Below are 23,690 nucleotides of genomic sequence, written 5' to 3' on the forward strand. Positions count from 1 at the left end.
CAGACACTTCTCCCAGGAAGAGATACAAATGGCCAACAGATATATGAAAAGATGCTCAGCTTCATTAGTTATTAGAAAAATGCAAATCAAAACTACAATGAGATACCACCTCACCCCTGTTAGATTAGCTATTATCAACAAGACGGGTAATAGCAAATGTTGGAGAGGCTGTGGAGAAAAAGGAACCCTCATTCACTGTTGGTGGGACTGTAAAGTAGTACAACCATTATGGAGGAAAGTATGGTGGTTCCTCAAAAAACTGCAAATAGAACTACCTTATGACCCAGCAATCCCTCTACTGGGTATATACCCCAAAACCTCAGAAACATTGATACGTGAAGACACATGTAGCCCCATGTTCATTGCAGCGCTGTTCACAGTGGCCAAGACATGGAAACAACCAAAAAGCCCTTCAATAGAAGACTGGATAAAGAAGATGTGGCACATATACACTATGGAATACTACTCAGCCATAAGAAATGATGACATCAGATCATTTACAGCAAAATGGTGGGATCTTGATAACATTATAAGAAGTGAAATAAGCAAATCAGAAAAAAACAAGAACTACATGATTCCATATATTGATGGAACATAAAAATGAGACTAAGAGACATGGACAAGAGTGTGGTGGTTACCAAGGGTGGGGGGGGAGGGAGGACATGGGAGGGAGGGAGGGAGAGTTAGGGGGAGGGGGAGGGGCACAGAGAACTAGATAGAGGGTGACGGAGGACAATCTGACTTTGGGCGAGGGGTTTGCAACATAATTTGATGACAAAATAACCTAGACATGTTTTCTTTGAATATATGTACCCTGATTTATTAATGTCATCCCATTACCATTAATAAAAATTAAAAAAAAAATAGATACAAATCAATATATAGAAATCAGTTTTGTTTCTATACACTACTTATAAGGAATTTATATACAGAAAAAAAGAATATATATATATATTTCTTTAAACTTACAATTCAACTAGAAGACAACAAATAAACCAATTAAAACATGACAGTTTCTGAATAGATATTTCACCAAGAAGGATACAAGTAGTCAACAAGCACATGTTAATGTGTTTAACATCATTAGGCATCAGGCAAAGGTAAATTGAACTGCAGTGAGATATGACTTCACCCCCACTAGTCTGGCTATAATCAAAGAGAAAAATAATGTGTTGGCAAAAATATGGAGGAATTTAAACCATTATATATTGGTGGTAAAAATGAAAAATGATGAAGCTGACTTGGAAAACAGACTGCCTATTTTGCAACAATTAAACATAATTACCATTTGATACAGCAGCTTCACTTCTAGGTATAAACCCAAGAGATATGAAAACATGGTCACAAAATGTGGTATATCTATATTATAAAATACTATCATATATCTTATATAAATAAAAATGTAAATGTTCGTTTGTTAAAATCTTAAATTTCTAAAAGTTCTTCACCAATTGCTTTGAAATATTGAAACAATGTTGCATTCAAATACACATGTGTTTTTATCCCAAAATGACATAGCCTTAGCTCTTGCATTGTCCGGAATAGCTGCGCTATTGCTACCAGATGGAAGAACTGCTCATTCCACCTTGAAATTGCCATTGAACATGCAATTCATTGAAACTTCCACATGCAACATTTCCAAAACCTCTGGCATGAGAAAAGTATTGCAGAAATGCAAACTTATTGTTTGGGATGAATGCAAAATGGCACACAAAAAATCGCTCAAGACTCTTGATTGATCATTGCAAGATTTGCATGGAAACATCAGATCATTTGGGAAATCATTAATATTGCTTGCAAGAGATTTCAGGCAAATATTATCTGTAATTCCTCGATTGACACCAGCAGATGAAATAAATGCTTGCCTGAAATACTCTTCTTTCTGGCGACACATAAAGACATTAAAATTAACTACAAATATGCATGTCCAGCTGCAAAACGATTGATCAGCTGAGATATTCTCACATCAATTGCTGGAAATTGGGAACGGAAAGCTGCCAGTTGATCTGACCTCAGGACAAATTTCATTGCCTCATAACTTTTGCAATTTAGTGATGTCAAAAGAAGAATTGGTTGAAAAAGTATTTCCCAATATTCAAACCAATTATAAAAATCACAACTGACTGAGTGAACGAGCTATTCTTGCGGTCAAGAACAAAGACGTCTACTAACTTAATAATATTATCAATCTAACATTCAAAGCGAGGCAGTCACATACAAGTTTGTTGACACTGTTGTGGAAGCAGATGAAGTGATTAATTATCCAACAGAATTTTTGAATTCACTCCATCTGCCAGGGATGCCACCGCACATACTGCAATTGAAAATCAGCGTGCCAATTATCATGTGGCTAAATATCAACCAGCCAAAGCTTTGCAATGGCACATGGCTTGCAGTAAAAAAATTAATGAGCAATGTCATAGAAGCAACAATCTTGACAGGACCTTTCAAGGTGAAGATGCTCTCATTTCTCACATTCTTATGATTCCAACAAATATGCCATTTCAATTTAAGAGACTGCAGTTCCCAATTCGATTGGCATTTGCAATCACCACTAACAAAGCTCAGGGTCAATCTTTAGAATTGTGCGGTTTAGATTTAGACACGGATTGCTTCTCACATGGACAATTATATGTTGCGTGTTCTAGAGTTGGCAAACCAGACAATCTCTATATCTGCACAGACAATGGGACAAAAAATATTGTTTACCCTCAAGCATTGTGAAATTAAACATATTAGAAACGTGTGCTTTCTCTTTTCTTTCTTTTCCATTTAACCAGACTGAGCCACAGCAATGTGTGGCTGGGTACAGCTAGTTTGTGTATATATATACATATACATATACATATACATATACATATATGTATATATATATTTCTTTAGAGACACAAACCACATTAACCATTTGAGAGGCCTCAGGGAGTAAGACATAGGGAGTTTCATGTAAAAGATAAAGGTTTCACCTGCATTATAAAAATGCTCTGTATATGGTTATCATGGTTGTAGCACAGTTCTGAGAACACACTATGAACTATTGATTTGTACATTTTAAATTCAACAACAGAATGATATGTGAATTTCATGTTCATAAAATTTTATTTAAAAAATAAAGCATTCTGAATCTTTTTCCAGGTAATCACTTGTCAGTTATATATATGCTTTATCTCACTTTTTCATGAAAACAAAATACAGACACACTCTGTAGTTCTCGCATCCATCTCTAAGACATTGTACAACATAGGGGTATTATAAAAAAGACTCTAAACTGGATGATAGCACTTGTATACACCACACATATTGGTATAAAAATAGGTCATCTAATTCATGATTTTTCTGACTTGCTATGAAATCCTCTGTTCATGTACTATACACAGTTTGATGTGTAGAAGTTATATTTTAACATTTATTGATATCTTGGAGATAAACATGAACTTTACCAGAAAAACAAATCAATTTGAAAAGAAGCATTATATTCCACCAGGATGTCTACGATGTGGATTTTAGTTCTGCTGCTGCTACAGCTGAGCTGTTCCATTAGCCCTGCGTGTTGTGGAAAGGTGCTGGTGTGGCCCACAGAATACAGCCATTGGATCAATATGAAGACAATCCTGGATGAACTCATCCAGAGAGGACATGAAGTGACTGTTCTGACATCTTCAGCTTCAATTCTTGTTGATTCCACCAAGCTATCTGCTATTAAATTTGAGATTTATTCTACATCTTTAACAAAAGAGGATTTTGAGTTTTTTCATGCAGGTGATCTCTCAATGGACATATCTGCCAAAAGATACATTTTGGAATTGTTTTTCACTAATACAACAAATTCTTTTACAATATCATGATTGTATTTGAAAACTTTGTAAAGATGTAGTTTTGAACAAGAAACTTAGGACAAAACTATAAGAATGAAGGTTTGATGTCACTCTTGCAGATGCCATTGGACGCTGGCTAAAATACCTTTGGTGTACAGCCTCCGCTGCTCTCCTGGCTATACCATTGAGAAGCACAGTGGAGGACTTCCATTCCTTCCTTCCTACATATCTGCTGTTTTGTCAGAATTAAGTGATCAAATGACATTCATGGAGAGAGTAAAAAATAAGATGTATGTGCTTTATTTTGACTTCTGGTTCAAAACATTTAATCAGAAGAAGTGAGATCAGTTTTACAGTGAAGTACTAGGTAAGTCATCTATTAATATTTATTTGGAAAAAAATATTTATTTGGTAGCATGGAATCCTAACTTTCCTAGAACTTTGAAGGAGGGCTTGCATAAATCTTAAATCAGAGAAATTTGTGTTTTATAAATAAAGTGAAGAAATAAGGTTATAAAATGATCTTTTATTTTCACAAACATTACCGACATGCTTAAATTATATGGTCATTGAGAAATTGCTTCCTCTTGTATAGTTTAGTTTGATTTAAAAACTAAATGATTTTTCCATATCGTCTGAAGGACTCTTTCACCACAAAGGGTTAGAATGGCTCTGTGCCAGCCTCAGGACTTATAATTTGAGGATTCTAACAATTTCCATTTCACTTTGTACTTACAAATTATGTTTAAAAATCTGAAATTTTATTGAAGGGTGAATATGTAAGTGAATGAAAATTCTCCCTTTATTGAACATGAATTGAGCCAAAATTAAGAGAAAGCACATCTATTACTAAACTTAATAAAAATATTCCAACAGTTTTATACAATATTTTTATCAATGCACAAGTATTATTAAGCTCCTAAAATGAACCAAATGTAGTTATAATAACAGAAATTGAGCCACACTATAAAAGCCAGTTTGTGGGTGGAGCACAGAGCACATTCCTAGCAGCTTCGGCTGATGCAGTGCTGTAAGAATACTTCAGCTCCCAGAAGCCTCCTGGGCATACCCAGGAAGGAAGCTCACCTGCTATAAGGAAGTGACTTAGCACCAACCACGCAGCTCCCTGATCTTTTCAGCCATTGGCTATGAAGGACACGCTGTAACATCCTATTGGCTGAACCCATGTATATAAGCTAGCTTACTTCCTGAATAAAGATGATCTGCATCACTGAACCTGGTCCCCGAAGTCGGATCTTTGCATCTCTGTTGTCCTCACCCCTGGCAGGACTTGTCCACAACTGGTGCCCAACATCGGGCAGGGACCTAACCAGCATCCAAGGGATGGGTGAGTGAACCTCTGCAATGGGAAACCTTTGTCCCCACTCCTGAGCCCCACAGGCTTGAACCCTGCATGCCCTATTGCAGAGTGGGTGAGTTGAAATTTGTGAAAAGGATCTCTGTACTTACTGGGAGATCCTCTCTGGTCTCAATCTTTGGATTGAGGATGTGCCACTCTGGAACCTGGATACTTGGGCCCGAGCTCTCTGATGTGTTTGTTCGTTTGAGGTACATAAGGGACAGACCTTCCCTCTCGGCCTCACTCTTGCCTTATTGGCAATACACGCCTGCTTGACCAGTGTTCTTGCTGGGGACCCTCTGCCAGTCCCTAAGGTCATACAGGCTACTCCTCTTTCAGTGGGGCCCCTACCTCCCTATTTGCCCCCCTCCACTGAGGAGGAAAGTAGTTTAGCCTCTGAGTTTGACAAAATCGTGCCTGAGTGTGCAGAAACGAAACCAACCAAATTGCTAACTGTGCCATCAGCTCTGCTGCCGGAAAAAGCGGAAGTCGCTACTTCTGCATTCCCTCCTGGAGCTCAGTGCCCCACCCCAGCCTCTCAGATGCCATTTTCTCCAACACGTGTTCCTGCTGCAGACCCATGGGCCAGCCTACATGCCCCCATGTGTCTTTTTTCTTTCTGTCTGTCTTGTTTATTTTTCTGTATTTCTCATGCTCTCTCTCCCCTGCCCCTCTCTCTGAAATGAGGCTGGAAGGACCCAGCTATGGCACAGTGGCAGGGATCGCACCCTCTTCTAATGCAAGAGAGAGGTTATGCTTATATTTTTCAGCCAATTTGAATCCAAGCAACCCCCCAACCTGCTTGACAGGGTTTCTTGGGCACCCATTAAGTGGTTCAGTCTTCACTCATCCAAATCCACACACAGCCCTGGCCTTCTCCACACCGACTACACCTGAGGGGAAGAGATCCTCAGTGCTCCAGAAGAAGACCTCATGGCTGGCATGTGTGCCCCATCACCTGGGGAGATGTGGAGGCTTTGGCAAGGCGGGCCCAGAGAATTGCCCCTGACAGGCCCCCAGGCCCTGGTGCTCTGTTCTTGCTTATGTGTGCTATAGTAACTGCTGACTCCCAGACGCAGGTGGCAGCAGCCCGGGGTTCAAGCCTGGCAGCGCGAGCTGGTGTTTTTAGTTCATCTTAGGAGGATGAGGAGAATTGGGCCAAAGTTGAGATTTGCAGACTCCAGAAGGTAAATGGCGGCAGCTGCAGTGGGAGGATGAACGGAAGCCAGGCTTGCATTACCGAGTGGCTGCTGGAACAGCAGGGAGTGCCTGCTAAGCTTCTGGTGGGTTTGCTGACATTTTGGGACTTAGGGGTCAATGCCATCATGCTCTCCAAAGCAGAGATGGAAATGCTGACTGCCATTGCCACGTGCTCCTCTTTGGAACAGTGTAAGACCTGCCAAATCAACAGGGATGAGGGGGGTTGCTGAAGCCTCATGTGTATGGATTGATTTCCTAGACTACAACCCAAGTGAGCACTGGCTCCTTTGTTTAATGGACTTATGGATTTTGGACAATGTGAAATACCCTGATGGGTGTGGGGAGTGGCTTAGCTGGAGGCCCATCCCCTGCCCTGGGAAGTTTTTCCCATGGCTAGAAAGAAAGCCAAGAACATTTTGTGCTTTTGTCAAAGTGCTCAGAAACTGGTGAAGTGTACCTCTGTAATTGTTGAAATTGTATGATTTGTCATGTTGTTGTAATTTGTGTAATATGCCTTGCAACCATATGCAGTACGCAGCCCACGGCAAGCCATCCTTTCTGTGTTTGGATGCTGGGACCTTTGTGGGAAGGGGGCGTGCATGGACCTACATCCATTTTTTACAGTCAAAATGGAACTGTGTTTAACGGCACCTAGAATGTCTCTGTAACACAATGGGAGGGAAATGACATCCCAACCCCTAGGAGGAATTCCCTGTTTAAGAACCCCATTCTATTTCCTATCTAGTCAAACATTACAGAATCTTGCCTCATTGTTTAATCCAACTAATCTATTAGCATATAATATAATAGGTATTATAGTTGTTTTAGTTCTACTAGGGTTCCATTGCATAATGCGTAGCATTCAGAACCTACAACAGCAAGCTGTTATTCATCAAATCCAATTGGCCTTAATTAAAAGAGAAGGGGGAGATGTGGGTGGAGCACAGAGTGCATTCCTAGCAACGGTGGCTGATGCAATGCTGTGAGAATACTCCAGCTCCCAGAACCCTCCTGGGCATACCCAAGAAGGAAGCTCACCCGCTATAAGGAAATGACTTAGTGCCAACCACGCAGCTCCCTAATCTTTTCAGCCATTGGCTATGAAGGAAATGCTGTAACATCCTATTGGCTGAACCCATGTATATAAGCTAGCTTACTTCCTGAATAAAGATGATCTGTGTCACTGAACCTGGTCCCCGGAGTTGGGTCTTTGCGTCTCTATTGTCCTCAACACCGGCAGGACTTGTCCACACCAGTTCGGGGGAAATTTAACTCAAAAAAATAGTTGTTAAATTGTTTTAACTACTAAATATTCTAGAGAAAGCATTTCCATGGCAATGGAAAATTAACTGATTAAAAAGTTGAAATCTGAACACTAGTATCTATTACTTTTGCATCTTTACAAAGTAAACAAATATCTGTTCAAATCTATTGTGGTTTAAATTTCTTCATTTTCTACAACTGTCAATTACTAATGTGATGTTAGAGAAGACTCTTACACTTTACCAGATATGCATATTCAAAAAACATAATATTAAATAAGTAGATTATGTAAATATGTTTATATTACCCAACTACAGAATGTTAAACATCTTTGGCTATATTATCCCAAGCTTTTTTTCTGAATACTAGATGGTGTATTCATAATTCAGTATTCTCATTTTCTTTAACCTTTGTTTCCTTCCCTTTTAAAAAGACCCACTAAAATGTCTGAGTTAATGGGGAAAGCTGAAATGTGGCTCATTTGAACCTATTGTAATTTTGACTTTCCTCACCCACTTTTGCCATATTTTGAATTTGTTGGAGGGCTCTGCTGCAAGCCTGCTAAACCTCTGCCTAAGGTAAACCTATTCATGGCTGTTTTACGTTGTTTACTTTGCACTTTCAGTAGGAATGATTCTGTGTTCTTCACTTAGAATATCTGATCATACTGAGAACCATATGGGACTCTGAGTAAGTGACAGGCCAATTAGACACTCATAGATTTCTATACCATTACAAGAATTTGAATGTTATTATCGTCACAGAATGAAGAATTATACTTGGGAGACTTTGGAAACAGGATCCATTAAATTAAGGTCTTCTTTAATCAATGCATAAAGTATCAGCCATTAATTTTAAGAATCATTTTTAAGTGACTAGCATAGTGAAAGTATAGCATTAGATATGTAAGGGAGCAGTGGAGACACAGTTTGTGCTCCCACACACCAGATATTCTACTTGGACAGATATAATAACAGCAAGTAATAAAATATGTGAGAAAAGCAATATAATAAAGAAAAAATATAATGCTACTATAATGTTAGAGAGCATCCCCACAGGAGTAATGACGGAATCTGTCATAAGTGAGCATAGAAAATATCTTGGTTTTTTCCCCATTCAAATACAAAAATTTGTTATCTATAGCAGTATGAACAATAGGTACTTCTACCCGGAAAGTAGTGTAAAGATTGAAGTAGGTGACTGCTAATTCAAATGCAAAAACAGCAATGCCAAATGTCAAAGAACATGAAAAATCAAGAAAACATTAGGTCACCAAATTTTACAATAATTCTCCAGCTACTAAATACAGACATAAATATATATGGTTTATAGCACCCAAAAAAATTCAAAATAGCTGTGCTAAGAAAACACAGTGACAGCCTGACCAGGTGGTAGCACAGTTAATAGAGCGTCAGACTGTGATGTGGAGGACCTGGGTTCAAGAGCCCAATGTCACCAGCTTGAGTGTGGGCTCATCTGATTTGAACAAGGCTCACCAGCTTGAGCCCAAGGTTGCTGGCTTGAGCAAGGGGTCACTTGGTCTGCTGTAGCCCCCGGTCAAGGCACATATGAGAAAGCAGTCAACAAGTAACTAAGGTGCTACAATTGATGCTTCTCATCTCTCCCCCTTCTTGCCTGTCTGTCTTTATCTGTCCCTCTCTCTGTCTCTCTCTGTCTCTGTCCAAAAAAAAGAAAGAAAGAAAGAAAGAAAGAAAGAAAGAAAGAAAGAAAGAAAGAAGAAAGAAAGAAAGAAAACCTAGTGACCTACCAAACACAAGGACCTTGTGCACTTTCGGTGAGAATGTAGAATAGCTGCTACCACTATGAAAAACAGTATGGAGGTTCTGCAAGAATTTAAATTAGAGTTACCATACAATCCAGAAATCCCACTTCTGAGTATGTATCCAAAAGTAAAAAAACAGGATATAAATTTATCCACTATCCAATTTTTATTTCACCACTATTCACAGCAGCCAATAAATGAAAATAATTAAGTGTCTGTCAACAGATGAATGGGTAAAGAGATGTGAAACACACACAGACACAAACACATATATGTGCAACAGAATATTATTCGACCATGAGAATGAGAAAGAATATCCTACCACTTGGGACAGCATAGATGGGCCATAAAGTCATTATGCAAAGTGATATACACCACACTAAAAAATAAAAACGTGTGATATCACTTCAATGTGAAATCTAAAAAGGGCAATCTCTTAGAAACAGAGAGTAGAATAGTGATTACCATGGACTGGTGAAAGGGAAAGGAAGGTTTGAGAAGTTTCTCAAAAATTACACCTTGAAACTCGAAGATGATTAAGTCCATGAGATATAGAAATTATTTCCAACCATACTCTATTATATACTTAAAAGATTCTAGAAACTAGGTCATAGATGTCCTCTCACCACACACACACAAAGATAATTATGTGACCTAATGATGGGTTTGCTAAAGGTAAGGTGGTAATTATATTACGTATAAATGAATCAACTCAACAACCGAACACCATCAACTTACAAATGTTATCTGACAATTATATCTCAATTTTTTAAACATAAGCTTAAAAAATGAGTAGAATGAGAAAGTAAACCCTTTATGTTAGAAGGGTTATATCATTGTTTCCAGAGAGAAAAAACAAGTAAACAATTTAAAACTGATTGGGGAAGCATGACTGGCGGTGGGCAATGCATAAAGCATCGCCCTGAAAGACTGACGTTGCCCGTTAGTAATCCCGCGCTTGAGGGGTCAAGGCACACACAAGAAAGAAGCAACTACTGTGAGTTGATACTTTCTGCTGGTAGACTCTCTTCTCTCTCTCTCTCTCTCTCTCTCTCATCTCTCTAAAAATCAATAGGTACAATCTTCTAGAACATTAAAATGGATTAGGCGGAAAATAGATAATTATGAAGTTTAGACCAGATTCCATGAAACTTTCACTCCTTACATATTTGTGGGTACAAAAGTAGAAAGCACATTGAGCAATGAGGAACTTTTCTAGTACAGAAAGTAATAAAATTAGAAAACTGCTAAGAATCAGAGACCACAGTCAGAATAAGTCTGAAACAATCCCGGGTGAACATGACTTTACCAGGAACTTTATATACATTGAACCGAGCTACTCAAGAGGGTGACCAGCCCTCTGCTGCAGAAAGCCCAGCTGTACCTCTTCCACTGTGGGGCAGGTGCCAATATAAATTATAAAACCTATTTTTCTTACTTCTACTGAATTGTGTTTCCAGCTTAGAAAAGTCAAACCAATGAATTATATCAATTTACACCTATATACTATTCAACTCCTAGAACATGAAAGCTTTAAAAATGAATTAGCTAAAGAAGCAAAAACTTTTGCAGTAAGTGATGGTTTATTAGTTAGGAACAAAGTGTTAGTTAGTGATCTTTTGAACCCTATAAATGTATCCTTTCCTCGTGCCATTTCATAATCCATTTAAAGAATTCTACCATGCTGGGATAATTTCCTTAACTCTTTCTTTTCCCGTTCCCTTATGAATCACTCTAACCTTCTTCACTATCGTTGTTTCTATATAACTATTCTCAAAGTGTTAGTGATTAAAAACTGTGATTACAGGTTAATAATTACCTGGGTAAATCAAGCCTTCCTCTGCTTTCATAAGCCTTATTGTATAATTCAAGAACACTTTTAGGTGTACTTTGCCCAGATAATTACAAAACAAGTAACTATTTTACTAAACCAGTTAGAAATGATATCCAAATATAATGGTAACTGAAATTATTTCATGATTAGGGTCTATTTAACATTAGCTCTTCCCAATAAAGAAAAAAATGAGATCCACCAGCATGTATTATGATTCTTTTCCCTTACAGGCTACTTAAAGAGACAAACTATTAAGACCATGATGGGAGTTAGGAGAGGGGGTGGGAGGTGGGAGGGCAGGAGCACACACCAACACTCACTGACACAGAGGCTATCTCCAGGCTAGGACTCTTGTTTACTACTGTTCTTTAATGTTCATTCTGCTGCAGCTAACTAGCCTCTGTCTTCTACACAGACTACTCTTCCAAGCCAGGGAAGTGCTATGCAATTGTCCCAGGGAGCACTTTACACCACTAAAGCCTTTAATCTCTAATCTGAAGGTGTCAGAGTAAAGAATGTAAGCACTTAGAAAAAGAAAAAGATTATTACAGAATAAAGTCACATATGTTGATGAGATGGGTTTGCTTGTCATAGAAGCCTGTGATAGTTAAGATTTCCTGTATTCTATCTGCTAAGATGAAGTCTTCTGGTATTATCTATCAAGATTCAAAATAAATGAACAACATAGCAAAAAAAGGAAAGAGAAAATTTTAACAGGTTTTAACATATCTAAATCTTAAGGATATTTTGCTAAGTGAAATAGGCCACTCACAAAAAGACAAATACTGTATGATTCCACTAATGTACAATATCTAGACAGTCAAATTTATAGCAAGAGAAAAAGAAATGGTGAATGTTAAGGACTGGGAAATGGGAAGCGGAGAATTACAGGATAAGAAACACAATTCCAATGTGCAAGATGAAAGAGTTCTGGAGATGAGTTGCACAACACTAAGAATATATACACACACTAAGAATATATACACTACTAAACTGTACACTGAGAAATTATTAAGATGGTAACTTTCTATTGTGTGCATGTTAACACAATTTTAAAACACGGGCACTACACTAATAACTCCCTATAAGACATAATTTTCTCTTTTTAGTTGACTGTAGCAATCTTTTCAGTAGTGTTGACTGTGCTATTGCTCTTTTGTGATGGGAACTCTTCTTCCTTCACAGGAAATGGAAGAGTTTGCCAGAGCTCTGGAGAACATGGCATTGTGGTGTTCACCCTGGGCTCCATGGTCACAAACATGACAGAATAAAGAGCCAATGTGACTACATCAGCCCTTGCCCAGATTCCTCAAAATGTGAAAGTACTATAGAGCAGAAATGAATGAATGTGCTAAAATCTATAAAAGGTCAGATTACAGAAATTTCTATATAAAAGGCAAACTATTCTGATAGCTCCAATTTACCTCACCTATCAAATAAGCAAACTACACATGGCAAGTATTTGATTTACAATAACTTTGGCATTAACACTATGACCACAAAGAAGTATATTTAAAAGGTACTAGGTGGGGCACTGGCTGACTGGCTCACTGGATAGAGCATGGACCCAGTATATAGACGTTCAGGGCTCAATTACTGATCAGAGCACCCAAGCAACAATCCACCCCTCCATCTTTCCCTTTCATCCACAGCCAGTGGCTCAATACGTTCAAGCATCAACCCCAGAAGTGAGTTGCCAGGAGGATCCTAGTCATGGTACATATGGGAGTCCAGCTCCAATCCTCTCTCTTAAAAAAATTAAAAATTAAAAAATACAGAATAAGAGAGAGGTACAGTGTGAAGTTTGGCATTATAATAGCATTGAAGGCAGAAACACATATCACCTAATTCTATCCTCCATTTTCTTGCAGGATTCCTAGGGTACTGTACATGCTATAGGTGTTCTGAGAAAGGAGTTAAATTTTAACTGTAACATTAAACAGGAAATGACAACAGTCTGAAAGGTGTCACACAGTTTAGACTTGGCAGGTGAGCCAGGCCTCTCTTCCCCTGAATTCTGGAGTAGGCCCGCTCAGAGTGTTTCTCAAGGTGATACTGAGGGAAAGGGTGTCCATGGCTCACCAGCTGCATCAGACTCAAGCCAGAACAATGACTGAGAGAGAGAAAGTCTGGCCTGTGAAGAAGAAAGAGAAAGACCTCCCTGGTCAGCTGGGCTCTGCTAGATTGTGAAGCAGGAACACATAAAAGAAAGTATGGATGTGGGTTCAGCCTTCAAGGTGACCCTGTGTTTTATAGAATGTGGTCCAGAAACTACCCATAAAATAATAGCTTCTCTTGATTGAAGAAGAAAGGAAAATAAAGAAAAGTCAACCAGAAGCAAGCCTAGCCTGGAAGAATTTATGAGGCCTTCCCCACCATCCTTTGACATAAAATATGGTAGTATTATTCTAACATATAAAAATCACTTGAAGTCACTGAGTATTTGCGAATAATTTTTTATTTTTAACTACTGTAGGTTTCTCCTTATCACTTATGCTAATTTGTTGAGAACCTTAATTTAGCACTTACATAGTAAACAGATGTTTAACCACTTGTAAACTAGAATCTAGCGTGTTAGTGGACTGAGAAATTGCTTGACCATTTATAAGTAAACCATATTAGTGAATGATGTCACTGCATTGTAACACATTGGGAAGTGTTGATAGGCAGTTGAATAAAATTTAGTATCATCATATTTGATCAATTCAATAAGTATACTATTATTTATGAGGTACCAATGGGCTTACTTTTTTAACATTTTAAGAGAATCTTTCATCTTACCTAGAATGATAACACTGAATTCATGTAAAACTTATACTTGAAGTTGGTGATTAAGAATTTGTAAAATAAAAGAAGCTAAACATATTTAATAACTAGAACTATTTATAATTATTAATACATTGTTAAATATCAGAATGATTTAATTCTCACACAGTGCTGACTGCATCAATTTTGTAGAACAAAAGATGTAAAACTATAATTAAATAACTTTTAGAACTACTGAATATAAGTAAACCACTTCTCCATCTTTCAAAAAGAAATAAACTAGTGAACATTAAATCCAGAAGATGGAAGTTCGTATAATAAATAGTGAAAACAAAATAAATGTGCCAATTATTAGTAATTTGCAAGTTTTCCAAAACAGTTCTCTAACTACCTAAACATTTTTATGTTTGAATTGCTCAGTATAATCTCATTAGTGTAATCTCTAAGTGTGAAACATCACAATTGCATTCATACCTATAGAATATAAAAATAAGTACACATAATACATGTATATATGCCTCTTACATCAGTGTTTTATTGGTTCTCATTCTCTAATATGTCTCGTCCTCATTTACTTATTCGTAATAGGTAAGTGGGTCAGCTAGATGTCTCCTAATCTACTTAGATTTCTGGCATGCTATAACTCTGTAGTTTGACTCATAAAGTATGTTACTTTCTTACCCTAACAGGTGACATGGAGATATGATGGCAAAAAAAAAAACAGATTCTTTAGGGCCAAACAGTCGGCTCTATAAATGGATCCCCCAGAATGACCTTCTTGATAAGACTCTGGAAGATACATAAGTCAGCGTCAATTCTACCAGAGTGAAAACCACTTCACTGGGAGAGAAATGTTTTGAAATTTCTTATTGAAAACCTCAACAAAAATTAAATTTCTTATCTGTATTTTACAGTGCTAGGGATAAAGAATAAGATATAATATTTGGCATTTTATTTTACATTGTCATATTCCTTATAGCCACAAACAAAGTATCTTTATTTTATGTGTAATTACCTCTCATAGAGAATAATAACTCAACACGTCCTCAATTATCACTCTCCTAATTCTCTCCTTACATCAATCATTTAACCTACTGTAAGGGTGTACAGGTGCCCCTCCAAATGATCAGCTCTTCTTTTATTATTCATGACTCTTTACTTTCCATTGAGAAAAAATTCAAAATCTTTTTCTGAAGTAATAACATATTTCATTATGTGTAGCTTTTCCTTCCTCTGATTCCTGTGCCAGCTCCATCACATTGACACCCAACATGTCAGACTCAATGACTTCACTATTTTATTAAGAGAATATATACTAACATGACCCACAAGTTTTATTGTTGCATACAATTATTTACCAGAATATTTCTTTCAATTTATCCACTGCCAACTTGTGTTCATTTCCAAGTGACAAGAAATGCCAGTCTTCCATGCAAGCCTTCACTATCTCTCCAGCAGACTATTAATACATACAATCTAAGGTGTATAGAATCTGTTACTAAATACATTGTCTGTCCCATTGCCTTTATTACCCAACTCTCATTTTATTTCAAAACTTATGTTTTATGATTTGCTGAAATTCATTCAATTCTAGGTCATCCAAAAACCAAAGCCTTTATCACTCATGGTGGAAACAATGGCATCTATGAGGCAATCTACCATGGGATCCCTATGGTGGGCATTCCCTTGTTTGCAGATCAACCTGATAACATCGTTCGCATGGAGTACAAGGAAGCAGCTATCAGATTGGACTTCAACACTATATCAAGTACAAAATTGTTCAATGCATTGAAGACAGTCATTAATGATCCTTTGTAAGTATTTCATATTTCTTAATAGATACTGTTTATAGATAAGATCTTTTCTCAGTGGTGACTATGAGTTTTATCCCATTTTTAAGATGCTAATTTTGATATTATTAACATGACTTACATCTTAAATCAACTTTTGCTTTAGGCCACACATTAATTTCAATGTTGTACTTTAACATCATATATTGCCTGACTAGGTGGTGGCACTGTGGATAGAGTGTTTGACTGGGATGCAAAGGACTGAGGTTCAAAACCTCATGGTTGCCCATTTGAGCTCGGGCCCATCTGGTTTGAACACAAGTTCACCAGCTTGAGCATAGGGTCGCTGGCTTGAGCAAAGGGTCATTTGTTCTGCTGCAGCTCCGCAGTCAACACACATATTCGAAAGCAATCGATGAACAATTAAGGCATTGCTACAAAGACTTGGTGCTTCTCATTTCTCTCCCTTCCTCTCTGTTTGTCCCTATATGTCCCTCTGTCTTTCTCTTTCTGTCTCTGTCACAAAAAAAAAAAAAAATCATGTATTCTATGGGTAATCAACTAGCGCAACAATTTGCTCTGCCAATTATTTAATGTTCTCTAGATAATTGTAATGACTCACTTTTAAAACTCTTATAGAGTACATAGAAAGAAGAATAACTTAGAAGAAAATTCATAAATTCTTTCAATTCAATACTTAAAATTTCTAAAACTGTAAATCTCTTACACTCTCAAACTTATTTTATTATAATCATTTCAACAAATTCTATGAGTTTTTAATTACATACCATAATATTTATCTGTTAAATGATAAAATTCAAAAATATGTAGTTTGTTTACAGAGCTATGAAAATATCACGCTAATATAAATTTAGGACATTTTCATCATCCCCAAAAGCTATGTCAAATACCTTAGAATTCACTTTTCATGTTCCTTACCCAAGACATCACTAATCAATTTTTAGTCTCTGTAGAATATTTATTTCAGACATTTCATAATAACAGAATTATATACTACATGGCAATCAAAACTGGTTTCTTTCACATAGTCAGATGTTCTATAGTTCCACCCTTGTTGTAGATTTTGCACTGCAAAATGATATTCTATGATCTAAATATAACATATTTTATTTATTTATTTATGTGCTTGTGAACATTTTAATTGTTTCCAAGTTTGGCTATTATGCATATTGCTACCTATAATTTTGTGTGAATATATGTAAAGATGTCAGCAGTTATAGCATACCTAAACAGACTAAATCATTTAAACATAATGTCAGAGTAGATTTTTAAAATTATCTACATATATCTACATCTTTATATATCTATGTATATCTATATCTATATATAGCTATATATATCTATTATTTGGAAGTCATTTTTAAATAGAAGTGTATAAGAAGAATGCAGAAAGGTAGAAAAAAGATCTATTTCAACAGTGAACATAAAAAATATACCTATACTATTATCAATACTGTTTACCAGAATACTACTAAAAATAAAGATTACAGTTTCATAATGTTATAATGGTTAATCTTTCAAAAATATGAATTTTAATTGTTAACCCCTACAAATAAATCTTCCATAAAAGAAGTTAAAAAAAACCCTTGCTGAATAGCTTGATTGGTTAGAGCACTGTCCAAAGAACAAAGATTGTCAGTTTGATCCCTGGTCAGGACACATACAGAACAAATTGATGTTCTTTTCTCCTTCTCTCTCTCTCTCTCTGTCTCTCTTTGTTGCTAAAATCAATAAATAAAAAAAAGGAATAAAAGGAGACAAAAAGAAACACCAAAATGCAAGTCTTTAATTATAATATGATAGTTTTAAAGATCTTTGTCTATAGTATAAAAAGAAGACAAAGTAAATCAATAAGTGATATGAAAAACTATTTATTTATTTATTTATTTATTTATTTATTTTTGGTATTATTCTGAAGTGAGAAGTAAGGAGGCAGAGAAACATATTTCTGTATATGCCCTACCAGAATCCACCTGGCATGCCAACCGGGGGACAATGCTCTGCCTATCTAGGTTGTTGCTCTGTGGCAACTGGAGCCACTCTAGCACCTGAGGTGGAGGCCATGGAGCTGTCATCAGTTCCAGTGCCAACTTTGCTCCAATGGAGCTTTGGCTGCAGGAGGGGAAGAGAGAGAGAGAAAGGAGAGGGGGAAGGTTAGAGGAGCAGATGAGCACTTCTCCTGTGTGCCCTGGCTGGGATCAAACCCGGGACATTCACATGCCAGGTAGACACTCTACCACTGAGCCAATCAGCAAGGGCAAAACACAATTTTAAAATGCAACCAAATTTATAGCAAAAAAGAATATATATATTTTTCACTGCAAAAAGAACTAAACACACATGTGGCTAAACCAAGACTCAATATTTAAAATTTTCAAATCATGCAGAGTATATGTTCAACCAAACTAGAATTAAATTACAAACAAAAGAAAACCTAAACTAAAAAAAAATTACTCTAAATCTTAGAAATTAAGTAACACATTTCTAAATAATTCAGTCAATACTGAAATCGAAATCATACATGCACTTCTCAGAAATTCCCCTTCTAGGTATATACACAATAGAAATGGTAAATATGTAAATCAAAACACATACAAAAATATTTATATCAGCATTAGTGAAAATAGCTAAAAAATAGATTAGAAATCAAATAACCATCAAACATTATGAAGTGATATTGTGTGGTACCATCATACGTTAGCTACAATACAAGAATAAAATTAACCAATAACTGCTACAGAAAACACAGAAATGGTTACCAGGGAGAGAGGTACAGTGATGAGAGAATAAAGAAGGACAAACATATATCCCACAGCAGTGGGATATAACACTGAGATTCATGGACATAGATAAAGGTGAAATAGTACCCCGGAGAGGCAATAGGGAGAAGGGGAGTGACAAGGGACAAATACATGGTGAAAGAAAATGATTTGACTTTGGGTGATGGGCACACAATGCAATCAACAGTTCAAATGCTACAGAAATATTCATCTAAAATCTATGTACTCATTGATCAATATCATCTCATTAAATTTAATTTCAAAATAAAAAAGGTAAATATAAGCATTAGTGTATGATTCCAATATAAAAATAACAAAATAACTAATCTATAAAATTAAAAGTAATGATAGTAATTAATCTGAAACAGGGATTACTGACTAAATGTCAAATAAAAAGGGGAGCTTCTGCTAGCTTGTGATTTTCTATATCAGTATTTAGGTAGTGGGTACATTGTTACATTTACTCATAATGATTTACTAGTTAATTATAAAATTTTGAGCTGTTTACTTAGGATATGTGCATTTGTTTCATAATTTTTTCTATTGAAATTACGGGTATACTTTACAAACTGTTGTTTTATTTTCTTTTCTTCTCTATTGTGAAGGCTCAAAGACTGATTTCTGTTCTTGCTAGGAATTCATAAAGCACAGGTTCATGTGGAAATTATAATAAATTCACAAGCCAATAGTATACAAGATGATATCTCTTAATATGCCAAAGAAAGAAATAACACATACCAAACAAATGACTGGTTAATCACACTATTGTTCCAGGCAAAGGGACATAAAGGAATAAAGTCCAAATTTATAAAGAATCAGTGACTAATTAAGAGCTGACTTCCAGCTTCCAACACAAGAGTAAAACTCCCCTGCTTCTAGAGCAGGTTGCTAGGGAGCAAATCTCCAGCGTTGGAGGCTGCTTTGAGGTTTATCACCACTTTCTAAGAGACATGTGGCACCAACAGAGGAAGGAAAGTCCCGTGTTTCAGGAGAGCGTTAAGGTTAGTGAAGAGTCACCCAGCCCAAACCAAAACTTACAGATGGTCCTCACAAACTCAATATATTTATAGTCTAAATGTTTCCTTGCTATACTTGTTTCTCCATATCTTCTGATCAATAAGCTCACAGGGTGTGTGTTGAGGGGTCTGCTTAGGAAAAAATAATAGATACAGAATGACTTGTCAGGACTTACTTCATTCTTATATGAAAGCAAATATTTTTTTTTTAATTTTCTATTCTTTGAATTTATTTATTTTAAGGAGAAGCAAAGCAACTATTTTTTGTCTTTGTCATATACAAGTAGATTAAAATAACTTCACTTAAATTGTAGCAAGTATATTTGAAATCATTATACCAATGCACATTTATTTGGAAATCTAGGAATCCAATAGAAGAATAGAAAAACATAGAAGAAATGCCTAGGGGTACTCTAAGTGTGGCCAGGAGAAGCTTCTCTGAGCCATGACATTGACATCAAGACCTCCCTCAGAAGTTGAAAGCAGCCTTGCTGTGTCTCAGGGAAGACTGCTCCACGGGAGGGACAGAGGACAGAGTACAGAGGGGCTGATGAGAAAACACACTTGGCAGCTTCAGTGAAAATAGTTAGAAAACCAAGTGCATACAACAGAGTGTGCCTAGGACAAAGTCATAGGAGAGGAGGTTGCCAGGGTCTGTCCACTGTCAGAATGTAAAATTCAATCAAGTAAGTTTGAAATCATTGGCTATATTAAGCAATTCATGAATTTGGCAATATGCCATTAGCAACTACAAGGGCGCTCAGAGGGACTGTACAAAATGGAAGGTTTGTATAGGAAGAAGGCTGTGGCAGGGGAGTTATTTGCAAATAAAAAATAATAATCATTTATAGACATGGGCATTTTATTTCAGCAAAGTACTGGCAAGGGTTTTATCATGCAGATTACTTGGTCTTTCTAAGGAAGATGGAGGAGACCCGAGTGACAGATTACCTCATTGATGTTGATCAGAAAATTCTAGACTGGTTGATTGAGACTATATTTCTGGAAGAAGTTGAAACTTCAGTTAAGTCAGGTAATAAATCTAGATTTGGAATCATGATTGTTTAGCAGGAACCATGTAAGCAGGATCTTGTAAGCCCCCCCCCCAAAAAAGATATTTATTCTAAATAAATTGAGAGGAAAGATGGAAATATTGAGGAAGGGAATGTCATAATCTTATCTGTTTCAAAACAATATTATTCTGGGTAGAAAAGTGACAGTAGGGTTATGAAGAGAAGAAGGGAAGCACAGGGACTTGTGAGGAAGCATTTCTCCTGCTATGATACAGTTCTTTAAAAATTTGAAAAGCATTGTCCTAATACAGCATTTTACCATCTGATTTATGTCAAGGAACGAAAAATCTAAACTTGTCAAAAAATTATTTTTTAAAATAGTGTTTACTGATTTTTGGAGAGAGGAGAGAGAAAAGGGGAGGAGGAGGAGCAGAAATGATCAACTCTCAGCAGTTGCTTCCCCATGTGCCTCAATCGGGTAAATCCAGGGATTCAAACCAGCAACCTCAGTAATCCAAGTGGACACTATTATCCACTGTACCACTGCACATCAGGCTGAAAATGCTGTATAATATTTGTTTAAAACAATAACTGAGGACCAGCCCAAATCAAAATCAACAAATGAGAGAACTCTCTGGAGAACATCAGGGTGGCAGTTCTATTTATGCCTTTAGAATCAAAAGAGAAGTATAAGAAAGGTTACATGAAATCCATTACCGCTAAATTAAGGAGGAAGAGAAAAGCAAAGTGGAGATGGGAGTGAAATCTCTATAATTGGATATAAAGGAAAATGGAGAAATAATGGTACATATTTCTTTTACATTAGCAGTATAAAATAGTTAATATATAACATTTACAGAAAACAGAGCTGGCATATGGGCAACAAGAGAAGATTGTGGTAACAGTTGTGCTCTGGTGCCTGGAGTCAGTCAAATGTCCAAGAAATTACTTTGGCATGTCAGAGATATGTTATCCTAGATTCATAAGAACAATGGACCGGCCTATTTAGGGTAAAGATTAACTTTTTACTAAGCAAGCAATAGGCCTGGGATGAGAGTACTACCAGGACCTGCCCACTTAGAAATTTATTATCAGTTGTGCTGTGTGGTTACTTTGGGTCATGAGCATGTCAGGCCTTTTATGTGGCTCACTGACACTGTCAGGTCTGCTGTGTAGCCCTATCTTACTCACACTTATAGCCCTTAGAAAGGCTCCCATCATTTCCTCTGCTAAAATGCTGTAGCTTCCCCACCTTATCTTCTATCTTCACTTTGTAAAAAATTGTCGTCAGAAAATTCCAATTTAAATAGCAATATCAATGAATAATCAAATACACTTTTCTAAATTCTATGACAAATAAAAATACACTTTTCCAATTCTATGACATTTATTTGAAATATATGTATGATATTTCAGAAAACTTTCAAGTGAATGACCCACTTAGGCAAAGTAACTTTCTTTCATTATTGGTATCTCTGTGTTTCTCCTTCACTGTAAAGAGAATGCTATGAAATTATCAAGAATTCACCATGACCAGCCAATGAAACCTCTAGATCAAGCTGTCTTCTGGATCGAGTTTGTCATGTGCCACAAAGGAGCCAAACACCTGTAGCCAGTCTCCTATGATCTCACCTGGGTTCAGTACTACTCTCTGGATGTGATAGGGTTCCTGTTGGCCTGTGTGGCAACTGCTATATTTGTCATTACAAGATGTTGTCTGTATTGTTGTCAGAAGTTTGCTAAACCAGGAAAGAAAAAAAAAAAAAGAGAGTTCTGGTTCTGAGGCCTGAAGCGTATATGTCTCACAGTTGGGACCCATTCCAATTATTTCAGCAAAATAAAGTGTGATGTAAAGGGTTCTGCATCCTTGACAAAATAAATTTTAGCTTTTCAAATCAAAATTTATTTTTAAGGTGTTAACTATCTCCTTAAAAGATAAAAATATTGAGGTCAAAGTAATAGAAACTGAGGAAAAATAAACTAATAAAATTACATAAATAAATATTGAATTTTATTATTCTGATTTGAAAATTATACTAAAAATTAAGGTTAACTACCTTTCAAACATTTATAAAGATAGCAATAGTGAGACCTTTGATAACTGTTTCAAATATAAATGGATTGAACTGCTCAATGAGAAGACAAGTGTAGATAAATTGATTAAAAAATAACAAAGATCGAACTCTATAATAGCTTTAAGGGACTCACTTAGATTTAAGGATACATGTAAATTGAAATTGGAGGAATAGAAAATGATATCCCATGTAAATGGTAACCAAAGGAAAATAGGTATAGTTATATAAGATAAAATAGACTTAAAATCATCACAAGAGACAAAGAAGTATATAATGTGGTGATACAATGGTTATTCACTGGGGAGATAAAACAATTATAAATATACATGCACAAATACACACACACACAACATATCAGAGAAACTAAATATACAAAGCAAACACTGTCCAAACTTAAAGGAAAATTAAACAATACAATAATAGCAAGAGACTTCAATACCTCACATTAGTGAATAGAACATTCAGACAGAAAATCAGAAGGAAATGATAAATTGAACAATACTTTAGACCATATGAAGCTTGCAGACATACACAGAACATAACAGAATATATATTCTTCTCAAGGACACAGAAGACTCTCCAGGATTAATTAAATCTGAATAGCTAAACAAATCTTAAGAGATTTTTTTTAAAGATTTTATTTATTCATTTTAGAGAAGAAAGAAAGGGAGAGAGAAGGGTAGAGGAGCAGGAAGCATCAACTCCCATATGTTTCTTGACCAGGCAAGCCCAGGGTTTTGAACTGGGGACCTGTGTTCCAGGTTGACGCTTTATCCAATGTGCCACCACTTGGGCTCAAATCTTAAGAAACTTAACAAAATTGAAATTATACCAAGAATTTTTTTAACTACAGTGTAATGAAATTAGAAATCAAGAACAGAAAATAAAAACTGTGAAACTTATAAATCTTTGGATAGATACACAACCAATGAAAAATCGAAAGCATTATAAAAAATATCTTGAGAAAAACAAAAATG

At 36.3% G+C, this 23,690-nt stretch overlaps 1 pseudogene; it reads left to right on the forward strand.

Moving 5' to 3' along the window:
- Nucleotides 1-3,470: 3,470 nt before the first annotated feature.
- LOC136338175 (UDP-glucuronosyltransferase 2B31-like) lies at nt 3,471-22,492 on the forward strand (annotated as a pseudogene).
- The last annotated feature ends 1,198 nt before the right edge of the window (nt 22,493-23,690 follow it).

Source organism: Saccopteryx bilineata, chromosome 5 (genome assembly GCF_036850765.1).
Source record: "Saccopteryx bilineata isolate mSacBil1 chromosome 5, mSacBil1_pri_phased_curated, whole genome shotgun sequence".
Taxonomy (NCBI): Eukaryota; Metazoa; Chordata; class Mammalia; order Chiroptera; family Emballonuridae; genus Saccopteryx; species Saccopteryx bilineata.